Source organism: Salvelinus sp. IW2-2015, linkage group LG22 (assembly GCF_002910315.2).
Source record: "Salvelinus sp. IW2-2015 linkage group LG22, ASM291031v2, whole genome shotgun sequence".
NCBI classification, from domain to species: Eukaryota; Metazoa; Chordata; class Actinopteri; order Salmoniformes; family Salmonidae; genus Salvelinus; species Salvelinus sp. IW2-2015.
Genome location: NC_036862.1, coordinates 15,020,870 through 15,043,098, shown reverse-complemented (window position 1 = coordinate 15,043,098; position 22,229 = coordinate 15,020,870). Strand labels below are relative to the sequence as shown.

The 22,229-nt window shown below is 42.4% G+C and overlaps 1 pseudogene; it reads right to left on the bottom strand.

Moving 5' to 3' along the window:
• Positions 1 to 22,229, bottom strand: part of LOC111949760 (multiple epidermal growth factor-like domains protein 6) — a 123,446-nt pseudogene that overhangs the window by 23,542 nt on the left and 77,675 nt on the right.

The following is a 22,229-nucleotide window of genomic DNA, read 5'->3' as shown; positions in this document are numbered from 1 at the left end:
CTACCTTTCCAACCCAGACAGAGTAGGCCTACCTTTCCACCCCAGACAGAGTAGGCCTATCCGACACAGACATTTATTTTTTACTGTTGGCTACTCTTCCATGGCTTAACCCAATGAGAGGTCACACGTTTTTCCCTAAAAGCTGTCTGTGTTTAAACATTCTATTGTACAGAAAGTAAATAGCTTAATCAATTCATAGTGACAGAATTAGATTACTTCACAAGCAAAGTCCATTCTTTATCTCCTCGGCTATAGAAGGTTGTCGCTCAGCCTCTGAATGTCAAAGAAAGCAAACAATGATATCCCCATATGCATTGGAGTCACGTCTTTGCCGGATATTTTACAGCTTGTTTCTAGTATTGTGGACCAAAGTCCTGTTATAGATCACTTTACATAATCAGATCTGTTTTATTTTCTTCAAATTCTTAAGCTAACAAGAGGTAGGCCTATGCTTTTTCTAATTTTCTTTAATAAAAGGAAGTCCTATGGCATACTCTCTCATTAATTTGAGTCTTGGTTTTAACTTAATAGCCCTTCACTGACACAGAGGTAGGCTATTTAAAGAGTGCATGGTGGGTGGTGGAATTGACCGACAAATCGATGGATATAGCAGCTTATAGCCTAATTCTGCCTGTCAAACATGTAGACCTACCTCTTATTTCTTAAATAGTAAGAAATAGGCTCCAACACAAAGCCCTTTCGTTGTTAGTAAAGTCTAATTAAAATGATGGTTGAAATGAATTTTGCCTTCACGAATTTGCCTACTTTCAGCACCATGAGCTGTCCATTTCTGATTGATTGTGCAGTGGCTGCTGCCTCGAGTTTCAGCACCACAATGTAAATTACTTGAATCTGGCTTATTGTGAGGTTAATAACTCTGATAAATACATCAAGGGCAAGAAACATATTGTTTTTATTCAAATCAATTACAGTAGTAGCAAGCTATTAAAGTTGACATCCGGTCATCCGGTCATCTTCGAGCTCTCCTAAAACTGAACAGAACATAGGCTATAGGATAGTATTGCATTTTCTGGAATAGGCCTAATAAAATAAAAATGTTGGTTAGGCAGCACAAAAGAAATTATGCATCAGCATGATCAGAGCAGGCTGGGGCTCAGGGTTGGAATATCCATTACAGTGTGTAATGCAGCCTAGTTTTATTTACACCATCCCACTGTTGCATAAGACTCAGGACGGAAGTACATTTTCCTTGAAATATAACTTTGCTCTGTGCTTCCCCCGAGCATGCACTTCATAGCCTATAGCCACACTAAATAGCCTATAGGTTTGATATTGTGCGTCCAGCAGAGAATCAGAAATGAGTGGCGATCTATAGCATAATAAGCAACTAATTCTAAAACACTGAGAAATACTGAAATTTCATCAATTACAAATTACAGTGCCTTGCAAAAGTATTCACCCCCCTTGGCATTTTTTCCTATTTTGTTGCATTACAACCTGTAATTTAAATAGATTTTTATTTGGATTTCATGTAACGGACATACACAAAATAGTCCAAATTGGTGAAGTGAAATGGAAAATAAACAACAGAAAAGTGGTGCGTGCATATGTATTTACTCCCGCTGCTATGAAGCCCCTAAATAAGATCTGGTGCAACCAATTACCTTCAGAAGTCACATAATTAGTTAAATGAAGTCCACCTGAGTGCAATCTAAGTGTCACATGATCTGTCACATGATCTCAGTATATATACACCTGTTCTGAAAGGCCCCAGAGTCTGCAACACCACTAAGCAAGGGGCACCACCAAGCAAGCGTAACCATGAAGACCAAAGAGACCAAAGATATCCCTGAAGGAGCTGCAAAGCTCCACAGCAGGGATGGGAGTATCTGTCCATCAGACCACTTTAAGCCGTACACTCCACAYAGCTGGGCTTTACAGAAGAGTGGCCAGAAAAAAGCCATTGCTTAAAGAATAAAATAAGCAAACACGTTTGGTGTTCGCCATATGGCATGTGGAAGACTCCCCAAACAAATGGAAGAAGGTATTCTGGTTATTGAGGTTATTCTGGTTATTATTCTAAAATTGAGCTTTTTGGCCATTAAGGAAAATGCTTTGTCTGGCACAAACCCAACACCCCTCATCACTCCGAGACCACCATCCCCAGAGTGAAGCATGGTGGTGGCAGCATCATGCTGTGGGGATGTTTTTCATCGGCAGGGACTGGGAAACTAGTCAGAATTGAAGGAATGATGGATGGTGCAAAATACAGGGAAATTCTTGAGGGAAACCTGTTTCAGTCTTCAAGAGATTTGAGACTGGGACGGAGGTTCACCTTCCAGCAGGACAATGACCCTAAGCATACTGCTAAAGCAACACTCGAGTGGTTTAAGGGGAAACATTTAAATGTCTTGGAATGGCCTAGTCAAAGCCCAGACCTCAATCCAATTGAGAATCTGTGGTATGACTTAAAGATTGCTGTACACCAGCAGAACCCATCCAACTTTAAGGAGCTGGAGCAGTTTTGCCTTGAAGAATGGGCAAAAATCCCTGTGGCTAGATGTGCCAAGCTTATAGAGACATACCCCAAGAGACTTGCAGCTGTAATTGCTGCAAAGGTTGGCTCTACAAAGTGTTGACTTTGGGGGTGAATAGTTATGCATGCTCAAGTTTTCAGTTTTTTTTGTCTTATTTCTTGTTTGTTTCACAATAAAAAATATTTTGTATCTTCAAAGTGGTAGGCATGTTGTGCAAATCAAATGATACAAACACCCCAAAAATCAATTTTAATTCCAGGTTGTAAGGCAAAACAAAATAGGAAAAATGCCAAAGGGGTGAATACTTCTGTAAGCCACTGTACATAATCCTCCTATGGATTAGATAAAACAAATACTAAACCCTCCCCTTGACTGAAATTGAAAAAGCATCACCCTCCCCTATTTTCCTCCAGGTATCCATTCTATAAATTTAGATCCATCTCTTAAGTCGGATTTGGCCCGCTCAAAGTGAGCGAGTGAGCACAGAGCATGTTGGACCAGGAAAGAGCTCGCAACCCAGCGCGTTCCCAATACTCACCCTACTTTTGCCACTTGTTGCTGCAGTTCAGCAGTGGACTCAGCGAATTGGTTACCTCTAGGCTGCTACACATACAGTGCATTTCAGAAAGTATTCAGACCCCTTGACTGTATCCACATTTTGTTACGTTACAGCCTTATTCTAAAATGGATTAAACAGTTTTTTCCCCTTATCAATCTACACATAATAACCRATAATGACCAAGCAAAAACAGGTTTTTAGATTTTTTTGCAAATTTAMAAATAAAAAAACGGATATATCACATTTACATAAGTATTCAGACCCTTTACTCAATACTTTGATGAAGCACCCTTGGCAGTGATTACAGCCTGGAGTCTTCTTGGGTATGACGCTACAAGCTTTGCACACCTGTATTTGGGGAGTTTCTCCCATTCTTCCCTGCAGATCCCCTCAAGCTCTGTCAGATTGGACGGGGAGCGTCGCTGAACAGCTATTTTCAGTTCTCTCCAGAGATGTTTGATCGAGCTCAAGTCCGGGCTCTGGCTAGGCCACTGAAGGACATTCAGAGACTTGTCTCAAAGCCACTCCTGCGTTGTCTTGGCTGTGTGCTTAGGGTCATTCTCCTGTTGGAAGGTGAACCTTCGCCCCAGTCTGAGGTCCTGAGCGCTCTGGAGCAGGTTTTCATCAAGGATCTCGCTGTACTTTGCTCTGTTCATCTTTCCCTTGATCCTGACTAATCTCCCAGTCCCTACCATTGAAAAACATTCCCACAGCATGATGCTGCCACCACTGTGCTTCACCGTAGGGATGGTGCCTGGTTTCCTCCAGACGTTGCGCTTGGCATTCAGGCCAAAGAGCTCAATCTATGTTTCATCAGACCAGAGAATCTTGTTTCTCATGGTCTGAGAGTTCTTCAGGTTCTTCAAACTCCAAGCGGGCTGTCATGTGCCTTTTACTGAGAAGTGGCTTCCGTCTGGCCACTCTACCATAAAGGCCTGATTGATGGAGTGCTGCAGGGATGGTTGTCCTTCTGGAATGTTCTCCCATCGCCAAAGAGGAACTCTTGAGCTCTGTCAGAGTGACCATCGAATTCTTGGTCACCTCCCTGACCAAGGCCCTTCTCCCCCGATTGCTCAGTTTGGCCGGGCGACCAGCTCTAGGAAAAGTCTTGGTGGTTACAAACTTCTTCCATTTAAGAATGATGGAGGCCACTGTGTTCTTGGGGACCTTCAATGCTGCAGAAACGTTCTGTCTCGGAGCTCTACTGACAATTCCTTCAACCTCATGGCTTGGTTTCTGCTCTGACATGCACTGTCAACTGTAGCACCTTATATAGACAGGCGTGTGCCTTTCCAAATCATGTCTAATCAATTGATTTTACCACAGGTGAACTCCAATCAAGTTGTAGAAACATCTCAAGGATGATCAATGGAAACAGGATTCACCTTAGCTTGATTTCAAGTCTCATAGCAAAAGTCTGAATACCTTTGTAAATAAGGTATTTATTTACATAAGTAACAAAATGTGGAAAAGTCAAGGAGTCTGAATACTTTCCGAATGCGCTGTATTTATTTGGTTTGTCATTCTATCGTTTTCAATGGAATTTTTGTGGTAATTAAATAGAATTCATTTAGAATTTATCAGAATTAATTTTCCTGAAATATTTTGACCAGCTCTGTGTATTCTCAAATTGAAGCGAGTTTGTTTTACTGAGGCAGCACTACAACCCTGGTGCTGTCTCTGTGGAGCTGTCTCTCTGGTGCTGTGTTTCTGTGGTGCTGTCTCTGTGGTGCTGTGTGTCTGGGGTGCTGTGTGTCTGCGGTACTGTGTGTCTGCGGTGCTGTGTGTCTGTGGTGCTGTGTGTCTACGGTGCTGTGTGTCTGGGGTGCTGTGTGTCTACGTTGCTGTGTGTCTGGGTGCTGTTTGTCCTGGGGTGCTGCGTGTTGGGGTGCTGTGTGTCGTACTGTGTGTCTGCGGTACTGTGTGTCTGCGGTGCTGTGTGTCTGTGTGCTGTGTGTCTGTGGTGCTGTGTGTCTACGGTGCTGTGTGTCTGGGGTGCTGTGTGTCTGCGGTACTGTGTGTCTGGTGCTGTTGTGTCTGGGTGCTGCTGTCTGGGGTGGCTGCGTGTCTGGGGTGCTGCGTGTCTGGGGTGCTGTGTGTCTGGGGTGCTGTGTGTCTATGGTGCTGTGGTGTCTACGGTGCAGTGTGTCTACGGGTGCAGTGTGTCTGGGGTGCTGGTGTGTCTGGGGTGCAGTGGGTCTGGGTGCTGTGGTTGGGTGCTGTGTGTCTGGGTGCTGTAAGTCTGTGGTACTGTGTGTCTGGGTACGGGTGTGTCTGTGGTGATGTGTGTCTGTGGCCCTGTGTTTCTGGGTGCTGTGTGTCTGTGTACTGTGTGTGTGTCTGGGTGCTGTGTTGTCTGGGGTGCTGCGTGTCTGGGGTGCTGTGTGTCTGGGGTGCTGTGTGTCCTGGGGTGCTGTGTGTCTGGGGTGCTGTGTGTCTACGGTGCTGTGTGCTACGGTGGCGTGTCTGGGTGCTGTGTGTCTGGGGTGCTGTGGGTCTGTGGTGCTGTGGGGTCTGTGGTCTGGTGTGTCTGGGTGCTGTGAGTCTGTGGTGCTGTGAGTCTGGGGTTGCTGTGAGTCTGTGGTACTGTGTGTCTGGGTACGGTGTGTCTGTGGTGATGTGTGTCCTGTGGCCGCTGTGTGTCTGGGGTGCTGTGTGTCTGGGGTGCTGTGTGTCTGGGGTGCTGTGTGTCTACGGTGCTGTGTGTCTGGGGTGCTGTGTGTCTGGGGTGCTGTGTGTCTGCGGTGCTGTGTGTGTGTGTGTGTGTGTGGTGGTAGTGGCCATAGAGATACAGTGTACTTTTTCATTCTGTGATGGTGGCACAGTACTGGTGGTATTTAGTCAACATCTGGTCAGATGGCTCTGATTGTCTCTAGACCTTGAGCTGCTGGCAGAGATGCAGAGATGCCAGACTGATGCCATGTTTGATGCCGGGGTGTGAGTTGATGAAGAGGGACATTTCACCATGACATTCACCACAGCCCACTTTTTCTGACCAGCAGACTTCTAGTAATTTAGTAACCTATGTAATCTTCAACCAACACAGTTATAGGGTTATCAATTATCTTTATCAATTTACAAAATGTACTTAGTTTACATTGGAGATCAACCAAATCTTCAAATGATCTAAATAGGTTCATTTACTATTCTTAATTTGAAGGGGYAAAAAAACTATTTTCTGAATTTTCCTTTACATACACATTTAAAATACATAGATAGATTTTGGATGCTGGTTTGAGGTTACCAAACGCCAATGCCAATCCTTTCCACAAGAAGAGAGCGATTCGGTTCCACTTAATCGCAGGGTGAAGTGTCAATTGAGATTAGCCTGGGCTGGGTTGCTATTTCAACTGTGGGTGGAAGGTTTAAATTGTCTGCTGTGCCTCTGTTTATAGTCAGTACTGGGAGTCCTCAGACTCCACCAGCCACCAGTGTGCTGCTAGCTACATCGCTGATTAAATTAGCTCTTTAAAGGAGCAATCCGGGATTTGAAAAACAACAAACTGGCCCAACCACTTCTTTTGTGTAAACAGCTGAGGGATGGGGTTGGAGAAATGTAACCACWCGCAAATTCATGGATGTAAGGACTGGTCATCCATAGATCAAAATTATAGTTTTAATCATGTTTTGATATGTGGTTTTACAAACAATGGAGTGAAACAAACTCATATTGACAGGGGTAAGAGAGTTGAACTAAGCTCATGAGGCATTTATACGTTATATTCTTTAAGAATCAATGGCTKTATGTCATTCATTTGAATGTTCAAAAATGGATGTACCAATCCCTGATTGCTCCTTTAAGGAAGTAATGAGGATTATTTCCAGATCCCAGCCTGTGTGTTAAAGCGTTGTGTCCTGTCAGCCTAGTTAGCCTATAAACCAAGGCAGGAGACCACACAGCCAGACAGACATGGAAGGGGAAACTCTGGCCCTCGCTGACTAGTAGAAATCACTTCCTGACTGCCCTTAAAGGAAGAGGCCCCTGTACAATATGGGGAAACTAGACACCTTATTTAAGGGGGGGATACTTTAGAAACAGAACAGTGGGAGACAGAGAGAGAGAGAGAGAGAGAGAGAGAGAGAGAGAGAGAGAGAAAAAATATATATATTTGAGTTTCCATGGTCATTTCCATTGAGGCTGATGTCTATGATGTCTATGTTGGAAACCATTGGCTTGTTATGGCTAGGAATTTTAAATCCTGCAGGTCAGAAGGGTGTGTGTTAATGTATCTTATGATATAATGTGACATGACTGTGATTCACGCATGAAACAGGCTATATTTTACAGCACAGGTAACTTAATCTTACACCACAAATTTACTTTAGACCGTTTCAGTCAAAGCCTAATCAAAATCAAATCAATTAGCTAGTCGAGCTTGAGACCAGCTACTCTGGGATATTCACATATAGTTGGCCTTGTTTTACTGTAATTGGACTATGTGTGTGAGAATCTGCACAGGGACCATCAGACATCCACCAGCGCCCTCCAGAGTCTAACATAGGACTTTTCACTGGAAAAGTTTTAACTGAAAAACTAAACCTCAGTGAGCAGCTACACAGATTCTAGAGAAGAGAGTTTGATGATCTCAAAAAACCCAGTCAAATCTTAATCATTAAAGAGTACTTTTAGCAGCTAGAATAGCAAAAAACTAGACCAATACAATAGTCCCACAACTGGAGTTTATAACTTACTGATATTTAATCAAAGGGCCTTGGACAGCTTGACACCAGATTCATTGTCAATTTATTCTCGGTGTAGAGATATGTTATCAGGGGCGCCTTATGGGGGGGAAAAGTTAGGATGATTCTAAGGGCCTGTGACTGTCAGGGGCCCTAAAAAGCTATTAGAACATTAGGTAAAAATTGTTCAATATTAAATTATTCACCTATCATCACGAATAGAATATTTTATTTAAAATGTACTAATAAAACTAACGGTTTCTTTTTCTTTCCTTGTTTTGGCAAAAAGTAAACATCCAGAGAGCCTCTGTATTGCCCCCCCATGCCATTTACATGAAATGGTTCGGTCCTGCCCCCAACCCAGGCGCGAACGGTACTTGCTAGCAGTGAATTGCGAGTGAGGGGTGCCGGTCGAGCAGCATGTCTCAGCTTCCTAAAGAAAAATCTAGTTTCCAAAAACAAAAAGAAAGAAAAGAAAGCCAGGAGAGAAAAAATTATGTCACCCAATTTTTCACAAAGGAAGGTGGGTGTAGTCCGTGAGTGGTGGAAATTAACCTGATAGCTTAGTCCATAGTGAAATAGGCTTATTTTGCTCCCCTACCATTAGTTACGTAATATCTTCACATAAAATTCTGAGTGTTTACATTTCGCTCCTCTTTTAGCCAACATTTAATCAATGCAGACAAACTTTTAGCAAGCTATTCATACTAAATCAGCTGTCCCTGCCTCTGCCTGGTGCCAGGCCCAATAGACGCAGCTTCAGGCTCAGCAGCCCTCTCTCCCCATCCCCATACCCCTGAACCAGCCCTACTCCCAACTGAAGGAGGTGAGCAGCATTGTGTTGAATGACATGTCAGTTGGCATAATTGCAGGGGTCCGTGGGATATTTTTATTTTATTATTATGTTGTTTTTTTTATGATTAAATTCTTTTCAATGACAATAATTTTAAAAAAAATAATAATTTTTCCACATAATGATCATTATATGAAACAAAAACAGCCTATAGTCTATATTGGATGCTGGACAGTTCGAAGCATTGAGTGACTCAGTCTGTATAAGTGACAGCCAATGTTAAAATAATACATTCAAGTCATATGGCCAAGGTATGTCTCCATGGCTTTGATGCAGACTGAAATGTGGTCATTTTCTGACACCTAGTGGTGTTGATACGCAACTTCAGGTAATTTGGGTCAATATTCTGCAGGATTCAGTGCTCTTACATTTGTTTCCGTGGTGCATGCAGTTAATTTAAGTCAACAAAATGGTAGTAACTGAAATGTTGGTTATGATGTTATTACAAATGGCATTATATTAAAGGATATATTATCATATGCGTCATGTACACTCTACAGAGCCAGGACCCTCTTCAAGTGATAGTTTTGTCAGGGAGGAGTGTGGAAGTGGAGGAAGAGGTGAAAGACAGTGCAGGCAATACCAACGCAGATGATGAGGATGGAGCAAATGAGAGAAGGTGCACAGAAAGAGATAGACAAAGTGAGGATGTTGAAAAACAAGCTGATCAGCTAGCAAGAAGGCTCAGCGCTGGGTTCTTGGTGAGTAAGGCTGAGCAAGGGCCAGTGATAACTGTTAAATGGCATGGCTATGGATATTGGATCACTACACACATGATGCCCACAGGCTGAGAACAAGACTGAGAACATACTGAGAACAAGATATGTCTCAAAGTAATGGCTGGATTGCTATACAATTTGTTGTACACAATCAAGACCCCAAGTGGAAGAAACCTAGTGATTTGGTGACCTCTTGACCTTTCCTCTAGCGCATTTCCATATAATTTTTTCCCCCATTTTCCATTTCCACTTTTACAGCTGCTTATTTTCTAGTTGGTATGCATACTTAAAAATCTGCTGCTGATTTTATTATTTTGTTTGTTATATAATTCTATAGATGATAATGTTAATTTATTTTAATTGAAGAGATGAATGTATATTTAAGTTATATTTATTTTAAGTTATTCTTTAATGTTAAGAGAATTCTCCATTCAATAATTTTACCATTAACATTCCATTTAGACTGTAAAATATAGCCTTTAGCACATTTCTTATAGAGGGTATCAGTCTTGCATCAAATAGTGAATTCCACTGTATGCAGAATGTTGCATGCATGTCTGCACAGTGTTATATTTTCACAGCTCACTGTCAGAAAATATCGTACTGTAAATATTGGACTACAAGAGAGTTGCAAGCCTGCAAAGGTAGCGTTATTTAAAGCTATGAATGGGTCTATTGGGTTCTGGAGGTGTGTGGTTACAACAATTGCACAGGGTTGGTATGGCCTGTGGTGGTGGGGCCCAATGTGATATCTTTTCATGGGGCCCAAAATCCCTGGCGGCGCCCCTGTCTGTTATATAGCTGTATATTGTTACGCTAGTCACAGAACTGTAATTCTGAGTGACTTCTCTACTAGACCTTTCATTACTAGACCAATAGAAGAGACCATAAGAGAGGGGTTACCGCCTGGCCTAAGATCATTTAACTGGCGCGCTTATCCATAGCGACTTACAGGAGCAATTAGGGTTAAGTGCCTTGCTCAAGGGTACATTGGAAGATTTTTCATCTAGTCTAATCGGGATTCAAACTTGCAACCTTTCGATTACTGGCCCAATGTTCTTAACCGTTAGGCGACCTGCCGCCCTATAAATGAAGGGTTTGATTCCAAAATGAGATATTTACATTTTCTGAAATTTGGTGAATCAACTTTACTTATAAATGCATATTGTGAAAGAGATAGAGCTGTTGTTTTTGTATCTTACCATGACATGGGCTAGTGAAAAGACAGACATGATTTTGTATCTTACCATGACATGGGCTAGTGAAAAGACAGACATGATTTGTATCTACCAATGACATGGGTAGTGAAAAGACAGAAATATATTGGTATCTTACCATGACATGGGCTAGTGAAAAGACAGACATGATTTTTGTATCTTTACCATGACATGGGCTAGTGAAAAGAAAGACATGATTTTGTATCTTACCATGACATGGGCTAGTGAAAAGACAGACATGATTTTGTATCTTACCATGACATGGGCTAGTGAAAAGACAGACATGATTTTTGTACTTACCATGACATGGCTAGTGAAAAGACAGACATGATTTTGTATCTTACCATGACATGGGCTAGTGAAAAGAAAGACATGATTTGGTATCTTACCATGACATGGGCTAGTGAAAAGACAGACTGATTTGGTATCTTACCATGACATGGGCTAGTGAAAAGACAGACATGATTTGGTATCTTACCATGACATGGGCTAGTGAAAAGACAGACATGATTTGGTATCTTACCATGACATGGGCTAGTGAAAAGACAGACATGATTTGGTATCTTACCATGCATGGGCTAGTGAAAAGACAGACATGATTTGGTATCTTACCATGACATGGGCTAGTGAAAAGACAGACATGATTTGGTATCTTACATGGCATGGGTTAGTGAAAGACAGACATGATTTGGTATCTTACCATGACATGGGCTAGTGAAAAAAAACAGATAGATTTGGTATCTTACCATGACATGGGCTAGTGAAAGACAGACATGATTTGGTATCTTACCATGACATGGGCAAGTGAAAACATACATGGTTTTGGTATACCATGACATGGGTTAGTGAAGACAGACATGATTTGGTATCTTACCATGACATGGGCAAGTGAAAAGACAGACATGGTTTGGTATCTTACCATGACATGGGCAAGTAGAAAGACAGACATGGTTTGGTATCTTACCATGACAATGGGCAAGTGAAAAGACAGACATGGTTTGGTATCTTACCATGACATGGGCTAAGTGAAAAAAGACAGACATGGTTGGTATCTTACCATGACATGGGCTAGAGTGAAAAACAGACATGATTTGGATATCTTACCATGACATGGGCAAGTGAAAAGACAGACATGGTTTGATATCTTACCATGACATGGGTAAGTGAAAAAGACAGACATGGTTTGGTATCTTACCATGACATGGGCAAGTGAAAAGACAGACATGATTTGGTATCTTACCATGACATGGGCAAGTGAAAAGAACAGACATGGTTTGGTATCTTACCATGACATGGGTAGTGAAAAGAAAGACATGATTTGGTATCTTACCATGACATGGGCAAGTGAAAAGACAGACATGGTTGGTATCTTACCATGACATGGGCAAGTGAAAAGACAGACATGGTTTGGTATCTTACCATGACATGGGCAAGTGAAAAGACAGACATGGTTTGGTATCTTACCATGACATGGGCAAGTGAAAAGACAGACATGGTTTGGTATCTTACCATGACATGGGCTAGTGAAAAACAGACATGATTTGGTATCTTACCATGACATGGGCAAGTGAAAAGACAGACATGGTTTGTATCTTACCATGACATGGGTAAGTGAAAAGACAGACATGTTTGGTATCTTACCATGACATGGGCAAGTGAAAAGACAGACATGATTTGGTATCTTACCATGACTGGGCAAGTGAAAGACAGACATGGTTTGGTATCTTTACCATGACAGTGGCAAAGTGAAAAGACAGACATGATTTGGTATCTTACCATGACATGGGCAAGTGAAAAGACAGACATGGTTTGGTATCTTACCATGACATGGGCTAGTGAAAGACAGACATGATTTGGTATCTTACCATGACATGGGCTAGTGAAAAGACAGACTTGATTTTGTTCTAAATATATTGCAAGGTCATTTTATTTTAGAGAGATAAAATGTGCTTACTGACCGACTTTTCGTTACTGGCCCAACACTCTTAACCCCTAGTCTACCGAGCTATTTGGTGACAACGGATAGTTTCTGGTACTTACCTCAAATAATTCAAGTGTACAAACCTACGCTTGTCTCAATGAATCTCAAAGAAACTCAAATGTAATGAATATGCTATTATGAGTTAATTACCATTTTAACAATTTCAAAGTAACTACCTGCTAAATACCAGGACGTAAAATAAAAGGTTACCCATAGAGTATTAGTAATAGGTGCTTAAATGTAGTACAATTTATTCACAAGTCTTACTTTTCTCACAGAAGCTTCCGGTCCATCCAGAGGAGCAGGTGCAGGCTCCACTCACATGGTCACACAGAGCCCCATGCTGACACTGACAGTCCAGGGCACAGCTCCAACCATAGCTGCCCTCCACACACACTGTGGGAACAGGGGAGAGACAAATGGTCAACATCAGACAGAGATATTACCAGCCAAAATATATACGCAGGATTTTAACGTGTAGTCCATCATTTTGCTTGTTCGATGGTTAGGCTATTAGCTGGCCAAAAGTAGTCTACAAGAAAAGTGCAGTACTATTAATATAACCGTGTGTTAGCGTAAGTTTTCAGTGAATTTATGTAAATCACAAAGCTCATCTGCATTTCCTGTGGTGCAGGAAAATTCTCATCAACAAAAGAGTGATCAAATTAAGATTCTTCATCTGCAGAACACTTGCTTGAGCCAGATCTGGTCCAAAGATGTGCTACAGTGTATTACCTAAAGATGGCYGAATTTCCAAAGAAATGTCTTACTCTGTTCACAGTGGTCTCCAATGAAACCAGCCTCACACACACAGCGTCCAGTCACAGCATCACAACTCAGGGCTCGGTCTGCACAATGGCACCTGTTGGAGCACCCAGAGCCCCAGGACCCCTCCTCACAGGCTGTGGAGACACGCACACACACACGCACAACATGTCGTTTTCTTTACCAACCTGTGTGTGTATGTGTGTGTGTGGGCGCGCACCTGCCTGTGTGTATGTGTGATAGTGGTGCTTACACGTAGTGCAGTCGTGTCCTGTTCGGCCCGGGGGACATGTACAGTGTCCGGTGACAGGGTCACAGCTGGCATCAGGATGACAGACACAGGCACTCACACAGCCTGGCCCATAGGACCCTATTGGACACACTGTGAAGCAGAGAAATAGTCAGGGTGAAATATAACAGTGTATCATAAGGTCTCTCTCACAGTCTCTCTCTTTCCTTTCCCATCACTTTAGCAAGACTGTAGGCTGCTGCCGTTTATTTATTTCACTTACCAGTCTGGCAGAGTTGTTCTGTGTACCCAGGGTTGCAGTCACAGACTCCTGTCTGCGTGTTGCAGGAAGCGCCGTTCTCACACGCTCTACATGGGAACTGGCACTTCAACCCCCATAATCCCTCTGGGCAGTCTACGGGGGGAGGGAAAACTCAGGGCTATAGCTATTGACCAGTTATAGACCAGTTTTGGTGGTCAGTTCATTTGGTCAGGATAAGCCCTAATTGAGATGTATGATCATCAACACCACATGGTTTAACTGACTTCAGGTCATTGGTTTAAGAGCAGATGAAGAGCAGGTCTGATTGGTGGACTGATGTCTTCCAATACTACTGTACTGTTTGAATTTAGATCCTCACCCCAGATTTGAAAAACAGTGAGGGACAATATGGAAGAAATGGCACGCTATTTAAGTGAAAGATAAATACAGTATAATAATGAGTAATAATACATTTAACAGTAATACAGGTATTAAATACTGAGTTATGAAGCATTATAACTACCTTGTTGACAGMCCTTTCCTGTCTTCCCAACAGGGCAGATACACTCTCCTGTCATGGGGTCACAGGGTTCTCCTCCACACACACACGTCCGGAGGCAGTTCTCCCCGAACTGACCAGCACTGCAGGCTACATACAGATACACAGAGGACGGAATGATGGAGGGAGAGAGAGACAGAGAGAAAGGGTTACACAAACCTTTTTTCATTTCCTGTATATCTCCCTCGCTGGGATCGTGTGCAGTAGCAAGGCGATCTCAAAGTGGACTGATGTTGCATGGCCCGCTTTCACAACCTCACGTCAATTCAAAGCTAAACAAAACCATAAAGAGATGGATGATTTGTTTGCTTTAATAAAAGGGAACCTCATGGAGGTCTGGACAATGCATTAGCTCTAAAATAACCCCTCCATGTTATCTTGTCTGGTCTATAGGGAGACAGAGTTATGATTTAAACAGAGCTCCTGAACGTTCTTTAATATCTCTGGACCATAGGAGAGACTAARGCTACTGAAACGTTCCACTGGTCTGTAGAGCAAGCTGCCAGAAGGGGAACACTATTGAAGCCTATTGAGCAAACTAACACACACACATGTACGCATACGCACGCAGGCACTCACACACCCCCATTCATATTTCCACATTCATGAGGGAACAGTACAACATCGCTCTCTCTGAATGTAAGGTCAGGAGTTGTTCCTGAACGGACCAGGAAACACTCCTGTCCCTAGCTACATGCATTGTGATTAGGGAGTCTCCTCCACAAGGTGGTAGGCTCACACAGCTGACACAGGTTCCCATGGAGACCTGCAGGACACCTCCAGGTGCACTCTCCACTCCTAGGGTCACAGGTCGCCCCACCTGGACAGTCACACTGCTGCCCACAGCCACTACCATAGAACCCTGGATCACACTCTGGAGAGAAACACACGCACGCACACACACACAGACACACACGTACACACATACATAAACACAAGAGAGGAGCTTCACTATCATCCAGACAACCATGAAACAATGTCATTTTTCTTTTTCAATAACCTCAATATCTGTGTACTGTATTGTCTGAGCCAGAACAGCTAACCTTGCTGACACTGAGAGCCGTGGTGGCCAGGTTTGCACAGACAGGTCCCGTTATTGGGATGGCAGCCCAGGGAATGTTCCAGAGCACAGTCACACTCCTCAGAGCAGCCGACACCATAGGTCCACCTGGGACAAGCTGGAGAAAGGAAGGTACTGTCAGTAGATCTGTAGGATCAGGGACCAAGCTACAGAAAGGGAATTGACATAATTTTCTTCATCCGTCACTACTGCAGTGTTCCTACAATCTGGTGCAAGAGACACAGGCAGTGCATGCTTTTGTTCCAGACCAATACTAAGACACCTGATTCAACTGAACTGTTTAGTTTATTAGTTGAATCAGGCTGGAACAAAAGCTCCAGAGGGAAGAAGAACACTCCTGTACTACATTAAGATGTCAGTCGTGGTGGCTGCTGGGTACTGTAGTCTAGAGGATATGGGTACTCACGCAGGTGGCAGAAGCGCCCGTACAGCCCCGGGGCACACAGACAGGCTCCATAGAGACGGTGGCAGCGCCCGGTGTTGGGGCAGTTACACCTCCGCCTACAGTGTTTCCCAAAGTATCCTTGTGGGCAACCTGTCAACAAGACACAGAAGAGTTGCACATGTGGTTAGACCAGATTTTGCCCTTCCAGCATGTAGCCTGGTCCCCAATCTGTTTGTGCTGTCTTACAAACTCCTATGGTTATTGTCACATTGACGAGACAGCACAAACGGATCTGGCACCAGGCTATGTCTACAGGGCAGAGCCAGTGCCTAATCTTGTGGGTGGTGAAATCAACAGGGTCAGCTAAATAGGATTAGCCACTTAAGGCAAGGTGACTGGTCTGTCTGGACTTGTACGTGGTGGAGCTGTGACAGGGAGTGACATAAAAACATGCAGTGGGGAGGAGGGGAGAGAAGTGGTGGGCTACTGGAGTGCCAGTAATAAGGGAAGAAAATGGCTGTGTGTGGACCCCTGGGGGGAGCAGTCGGCTGAGTGCTGAGGAGTGCATGTGTTTGTGTGTGTGTGTCAGTCCCTACCGTCCTCACAGAGCTGGCCCTGCACCCCCGGTGGGCAAACACACCTCCCGGTTACTGGTTCACAGGAGCCCCCGTTCTGGCAACGACATAGGCTGTTACAGGCCTGTCCATAGGTCCCCACTGGACAAGCTGGGAGGGAGAGAGAGAGGGAGGGTGGGGGGGAGCGAGAGCAAGAGAGAGTTTTGAGAGAGAGAGAGATTGATATTGAGAGAGCGAGAGAGATTGAGATTGAGAGACATTCTAACTCTTTACTTTTCTATTATCTTCTCAACATGAGGGTCTTAGCTTTTTGCGTTTCCCACATTAATCCAACACGTCTTGTGTAGCAATTANGAGAGAGAGAGAGAGACATTCTATCACTTGTCTTTCATATTATCTTCTCCACATGAGGGTCTTTCTTAGCTTTTTGCGTTTCCCACATTAATCCCACATGGTTTATATAGAAATTACCACACAGCCCAGCTGGACCTTTTAAATGGGTTCAGTAAAAGCCAGTCAACATTCCATGTCACACTTCTTGTGCACAACTATTTTATGAACTTCTGAGGGAAAATGTGTCAGTTAGCAATTAGTCATGTTTGTAGCCACGTGGCAATATGGCAAGCTAGGCTAGTGCAAAATCAGTACATAACACGTTCTGAGAAAACGGAATATTTTTGGTATAAAGATTTTTACTTGACTTCTATTCCTCTCTGGTTACACTGTATCCCGGCAAACACAGCACTGCCTTCCATATCTAACACATGCTGTCGGGCAAAATGCAATAGCATGTCTACATGAGTGTACATTATGAACACCAGCTCTTTCCATGACATAGCGAAGGGGATACCTAGTCAGTTGCAAAACTGAACGCAGTAAACCCTTGAGGCTGTTCTGGGTGCAACTCAATAGCAGGAAGGTGTTCTTTATATGTTGCACACTCAGTGTATAATAATATTCTCTTCTCCACATGGTAGTTGTCTTCTTCCCAAGCTAACGATTAAAACCTAATGAGATGACAAAAATGGCCGTTCTCTGCTATGTTTTCAATCTTCCCCACTGGTCAGGGAAAATGGCCTCATCATAACCTAACTCTTCTTGGTGTGAATTTGAACACTATCCCAAAGGAGCATGTTTAAATGTATAACAATGACTGATTGTAATGGATTTATCCCCATGTGGCTCCATAATTCCAAACATAATTATATCCCTGGTTCAGTTCCAGCCCAAAGACACTCATTAATCATGCTTGGTTGTGAAACAATGGCTTCTGGTCTCTTTCTAACACAGTGTTTGACAGTGGACATCCCTGGCCTGGGGGCTGTATTCTGTCTATGGGGCACTTGGCCACTCTCCAGGCCAGATCTGGGTTCAAATACCTAACCCTGAGCACTAACCAATCAAATAACTGCCTGCTCAATAATATGCACTGAATAACACTGAAACTCTATCAGGTGATTGGTGATTTCCAAGGGTTACAGTGATAATAAGAGACGCTGGGGAGAGGAGAGGACAGCGACTTACTCTCGTTGCAGATGACGCCAGTCCATCCAGGTGTACATTCACAGCGGTCTCTCTCTGCACCACACACTGCTCCGTTCTCACAGTCAGCACAGCTCACACCACAGTCATACCCAAAGGAATCATCTAGACACACTGAGACACACACGCACATAGTCCTGTAACACCATGGCATGATTTACAGTTTTTGCCACATAAGGTAGGTCCAATGTCTGAGAGCATATGTGTCTGAGAGTATATGTGTGATAACGTTGATCAACAACCAGGCATGTATGTAAGCACTGATTCGCTACCTATGTGGCTGACCAGGGTGAGTTCCCCTCTCTGTGCCTCTTCCTCCTGGTCTTCACCATAGGGTGAGTGCAGGGCTGCAGTGTACTGCAGGAGCTGAGGGGGGCGTCGGAATAGCAGATCTGGCAACCTGTGCACTTCCAGATCCTCCTCTGGGTCATCCTCCTCTTCATCGTCATCCAGGTCACTGTCGTACAGCGCTGCATTGGGACAGACAGACAGACAGACAGACAGACAGACAGACAGACAGACAGACACGGGTAGGTGGGTGGAGAGGAGACATTCAGAACACTTTCACATTCAGCACATTTACATTACATCTAACTATACTATATTATACTATACTATATGATACTGTATTATACTATATTATGCTACACTGTATTACACTATAGTATACTATACTGTACTGTTTTATACTATACTATTCTATATTATACTATCCTATACTGTATTATACTATACTATATTATACTATACTATTTTATGCTATACTATAATATAGTATAATATACTCTAGTATATTATACTATGCTATACTGTATTATACTATACTAAACTGTATTATACTATGCTATACTGTAATATATTATACTATACTCTACTATATTATATTATACTGTAGTATGCTGTAGTATACTATACTATACTAAACTATACTGTATTATACTGTACTATATTATACTAGTTTATGCTATACTATAATATATTATCATATACTCTAGTATATTATACTATATTATATTATACTGTAATATACTGTATTATACTATACTAAACTATACTGTATTATACTGTACTATACTATATTATACTATACTGTATTATACTGTACTATACTATATTATATTATACTATCATTTACATTAGATTCATTTGAATGCTCAAGGTGATTTTATCATTACTATAGCCTGCTGTTGGAAAACATCACAAAAGTCTCTCAGAGTTACTTTCACATGTTTAAAAACAATGTACAGATATTCACTGTGAAATTACAGCATAGTTTGGCATAGTATAGTAAAGTAGAGTATAGTACATCATAGTATATTATAGCATAGCAAAGCATCAGAGGGGTTGGGTTAAATGCGGAAGACACATTTCAGTTGAAGTCATTCAGTGGTACAACTGGAAAGGTCTCCCCTTTCCCTTTCCTATAGTATAGTATATAGTATAGTATAGTATAGTATAGTATAGTATAGTATAGCAGTACAGCAGAGTATAGTATAGTATAGCAGTACAGCAGAGTATAGCATAGTATAGTATAGCAGTACAGCAGAGTATAGTATAGTATAGCAGTACAGCAGAGTATAGCATAGTAGAGCATAGTTTAGCATAGTATAGTATCGTACAGTATAGATTAGCACAGTATAATATTATGATCAAATATCACTCACAGATGCAGGCTCTCTGGTCGTAGTCCAAACGGAAGCCCATTCTGCAGAAACACTCGTAGGTCCCCAGTGTGTTCACACAGTAGTGTTCACAGACAGAACTCTCTGCCAGGCACTCATCAATATCTGAAAAGACCACAGAACAATAGGAAGTACTTTCAATATTTAGAAGGTACTATACAAGTGTTCTATTTGCATTATCAAAACTAGTACAATGAGTTATTAGACACTCTCAATGCATAATCATCTTCTCTGTGATCGATCATCAATCTTGACTGCCACGGTCAAATGGGTGCCTAAACATGCCCCTTCAAGTCTATCAAATCAAATTAAATGTTATTTGTCACATGCTCCGAATACAACACCTTACAGTGAAATTCTGACAAGAAATGGAGTTAAGAAAATATTTACAAAATAAAATAAAGTAATAAAATAAAATAACAGTACCGAGTCAATGTGCGGGTGTACAGGTTAGTTGAGGTAATTTGTACATGTAGGTAGGGGTAAAGAGACTATGCATAGATAATAAACAGTGAGTAGCAGCAGTGTAAAAAACAAAGGGGAGAGGGCATTTGATGAATTGTTCAGCAGTCTTATGGCTTGGGGGTAGATGCTGTCAAGAGTCTCTAGATCACTGTGTTGAATTTCATACTAACCATACTTAACATTCAGTCACCTCTGTCTTATACAATAACGTAAACTCCATCCAGAGTCAATTTGGACAAAGATAATGAGTGGATGCTGGTCAACGTATTATCCTCTTACCATTGCAGCCACAGCCATCCGCGTGGAGCCTGTAGCCAGCCTTGCAGCTGCACTCATAGCCCCCTGGGTTGTTCTTACAGAACTGACTGCAGCACGCCTCCCCACTCTCACACTCATCACTGTCTGGGGAGGTACAGCAAAAGATGATTGTTCATTTGGCACGCAACAGAAAACATTTCAAGACATTTTGCAACGGAAATTGAAAAGGAGCACTTCAAGTCCAGGTAGTCCCTACCTGTTTCAGAAGAAATATACAATACCAGTCAAAAGTTTGGACACACCTACTTATTCAAGGGTTTTTCTTTATTTTTACTATTTTCTACATTGTYTAATAATAGTGAAGACATCAAAACTATGAAATAGCACATATGGAATCATATAGTAACCCAAAAAGTTTTAAACAATTCAAAATATATTTTAGATTCTGCTTTTCCTTCTCTCCGTGGTCCAACTCATCCCAAATCATCTCAATTGGGTTGAGGTCGGGTGATTGTGGAGGCCAGGTCATCTTATGCAGCAACCCATCACTCTCCTTCTTGGTCAAATAGCCCTTACACAGCCTGGAGGTGTGTTTTGGGTCATTGTCCTGTTGAAAAACAAATGATTGTCCCACTAAGCGCAAACACGATGTGATGGCGTATCACTGCAGAATGCTGCGGTAGCCATGCTGGTTAAGTGTGCCTTGAATTCTAAATAAATAACACAGTGTCACCAGCAAAGCACCCCCACACCATCACACCTATGCGGAGATCATCCATTCAACTACTCTGCGTTTTACAAAGACGATCCCGTAGAGCAGTGGTTCCCAAACTTTTTATAGTCCCGTACCCCTTCAAACATTCAACCTCCAGCTGCGTACCCCCTCTAGCACCAGGGTCAGCGCACTCTCAAATGTTGTTTATTGCCATCATTGTAAGCCTGCCACACACACACTATACGATACATTCATTAAACATAAGAATGAGTGTGAGTTGTTGAACACATCCCGGCTCGTGGGAAATAACAAAGAGCTCTTATAGGACCAGGGCATAAATAAAAATATAATAATAATCAATAATTTTGCTCTTTATTTAGCCATCTTACAACCTTAATTGCTCATCAAAAATTGTGAATAAATCACCACAGGTTAATGAGAAGGGTGTGCTTGAAAGGATGCACATAACTCTGCAATGTTGGGTTGTATTGGAGAGAGTCTCAGTCTTAAATCATTTTCCACACACAGTGTGTGCCTGTATTTAGTTTTCATGCTAGTGAGGGCGGAGAATCCACTCTCACATAGGTACGTGGTTGCAAAGGGCATCAGTGCCTTAACAGCGCGATTTGCCAAAGGCAAGAAACTGAGCACAGCCCTATCCAGAAATCTGGCAGTGGCTTCTGATTAAATTAAATTTTCACAGAACGTCTTCCTGCAATTTTGATGAGGCTCTCTTGTTCAGATATCGGTAAGTGGACTGGAGGCAGGGCATGAAAGGGATAACGAATCTAGTTGTTTGTGTCGTCCGTTTCGGGAAAGTACCTGCATAATTACGCACCCAGCTCACTCAGGTGCTTCGCTATATCACATTTGACATTGTTCGTAAGCTTGAGTTCATTTGCACACAAAAATCATACAATGATGGAAAGACCTGTGTGTTGTCCTTGCTAATGCAGACAGAAAGGAGCTCCAACTTCTTAATCATAGCCTCAATTTTGTCCCGCACATTGAATATACTTGCGGAGAGTCCCTGTAATCCTAGATTCAGATCATTCAGGCGAGAGAAAAAACATCACCCAGATAGGGCAGTCCTGTGAGAAACTTGTCATCATGCAAGTGGTCAGACAAGTGAAAATTATGGTCAGTAAAGAAAACTTTAAGCTCGTCTCCCAATTTAAAAGAGTGTGTCAATACTTTGCCCATT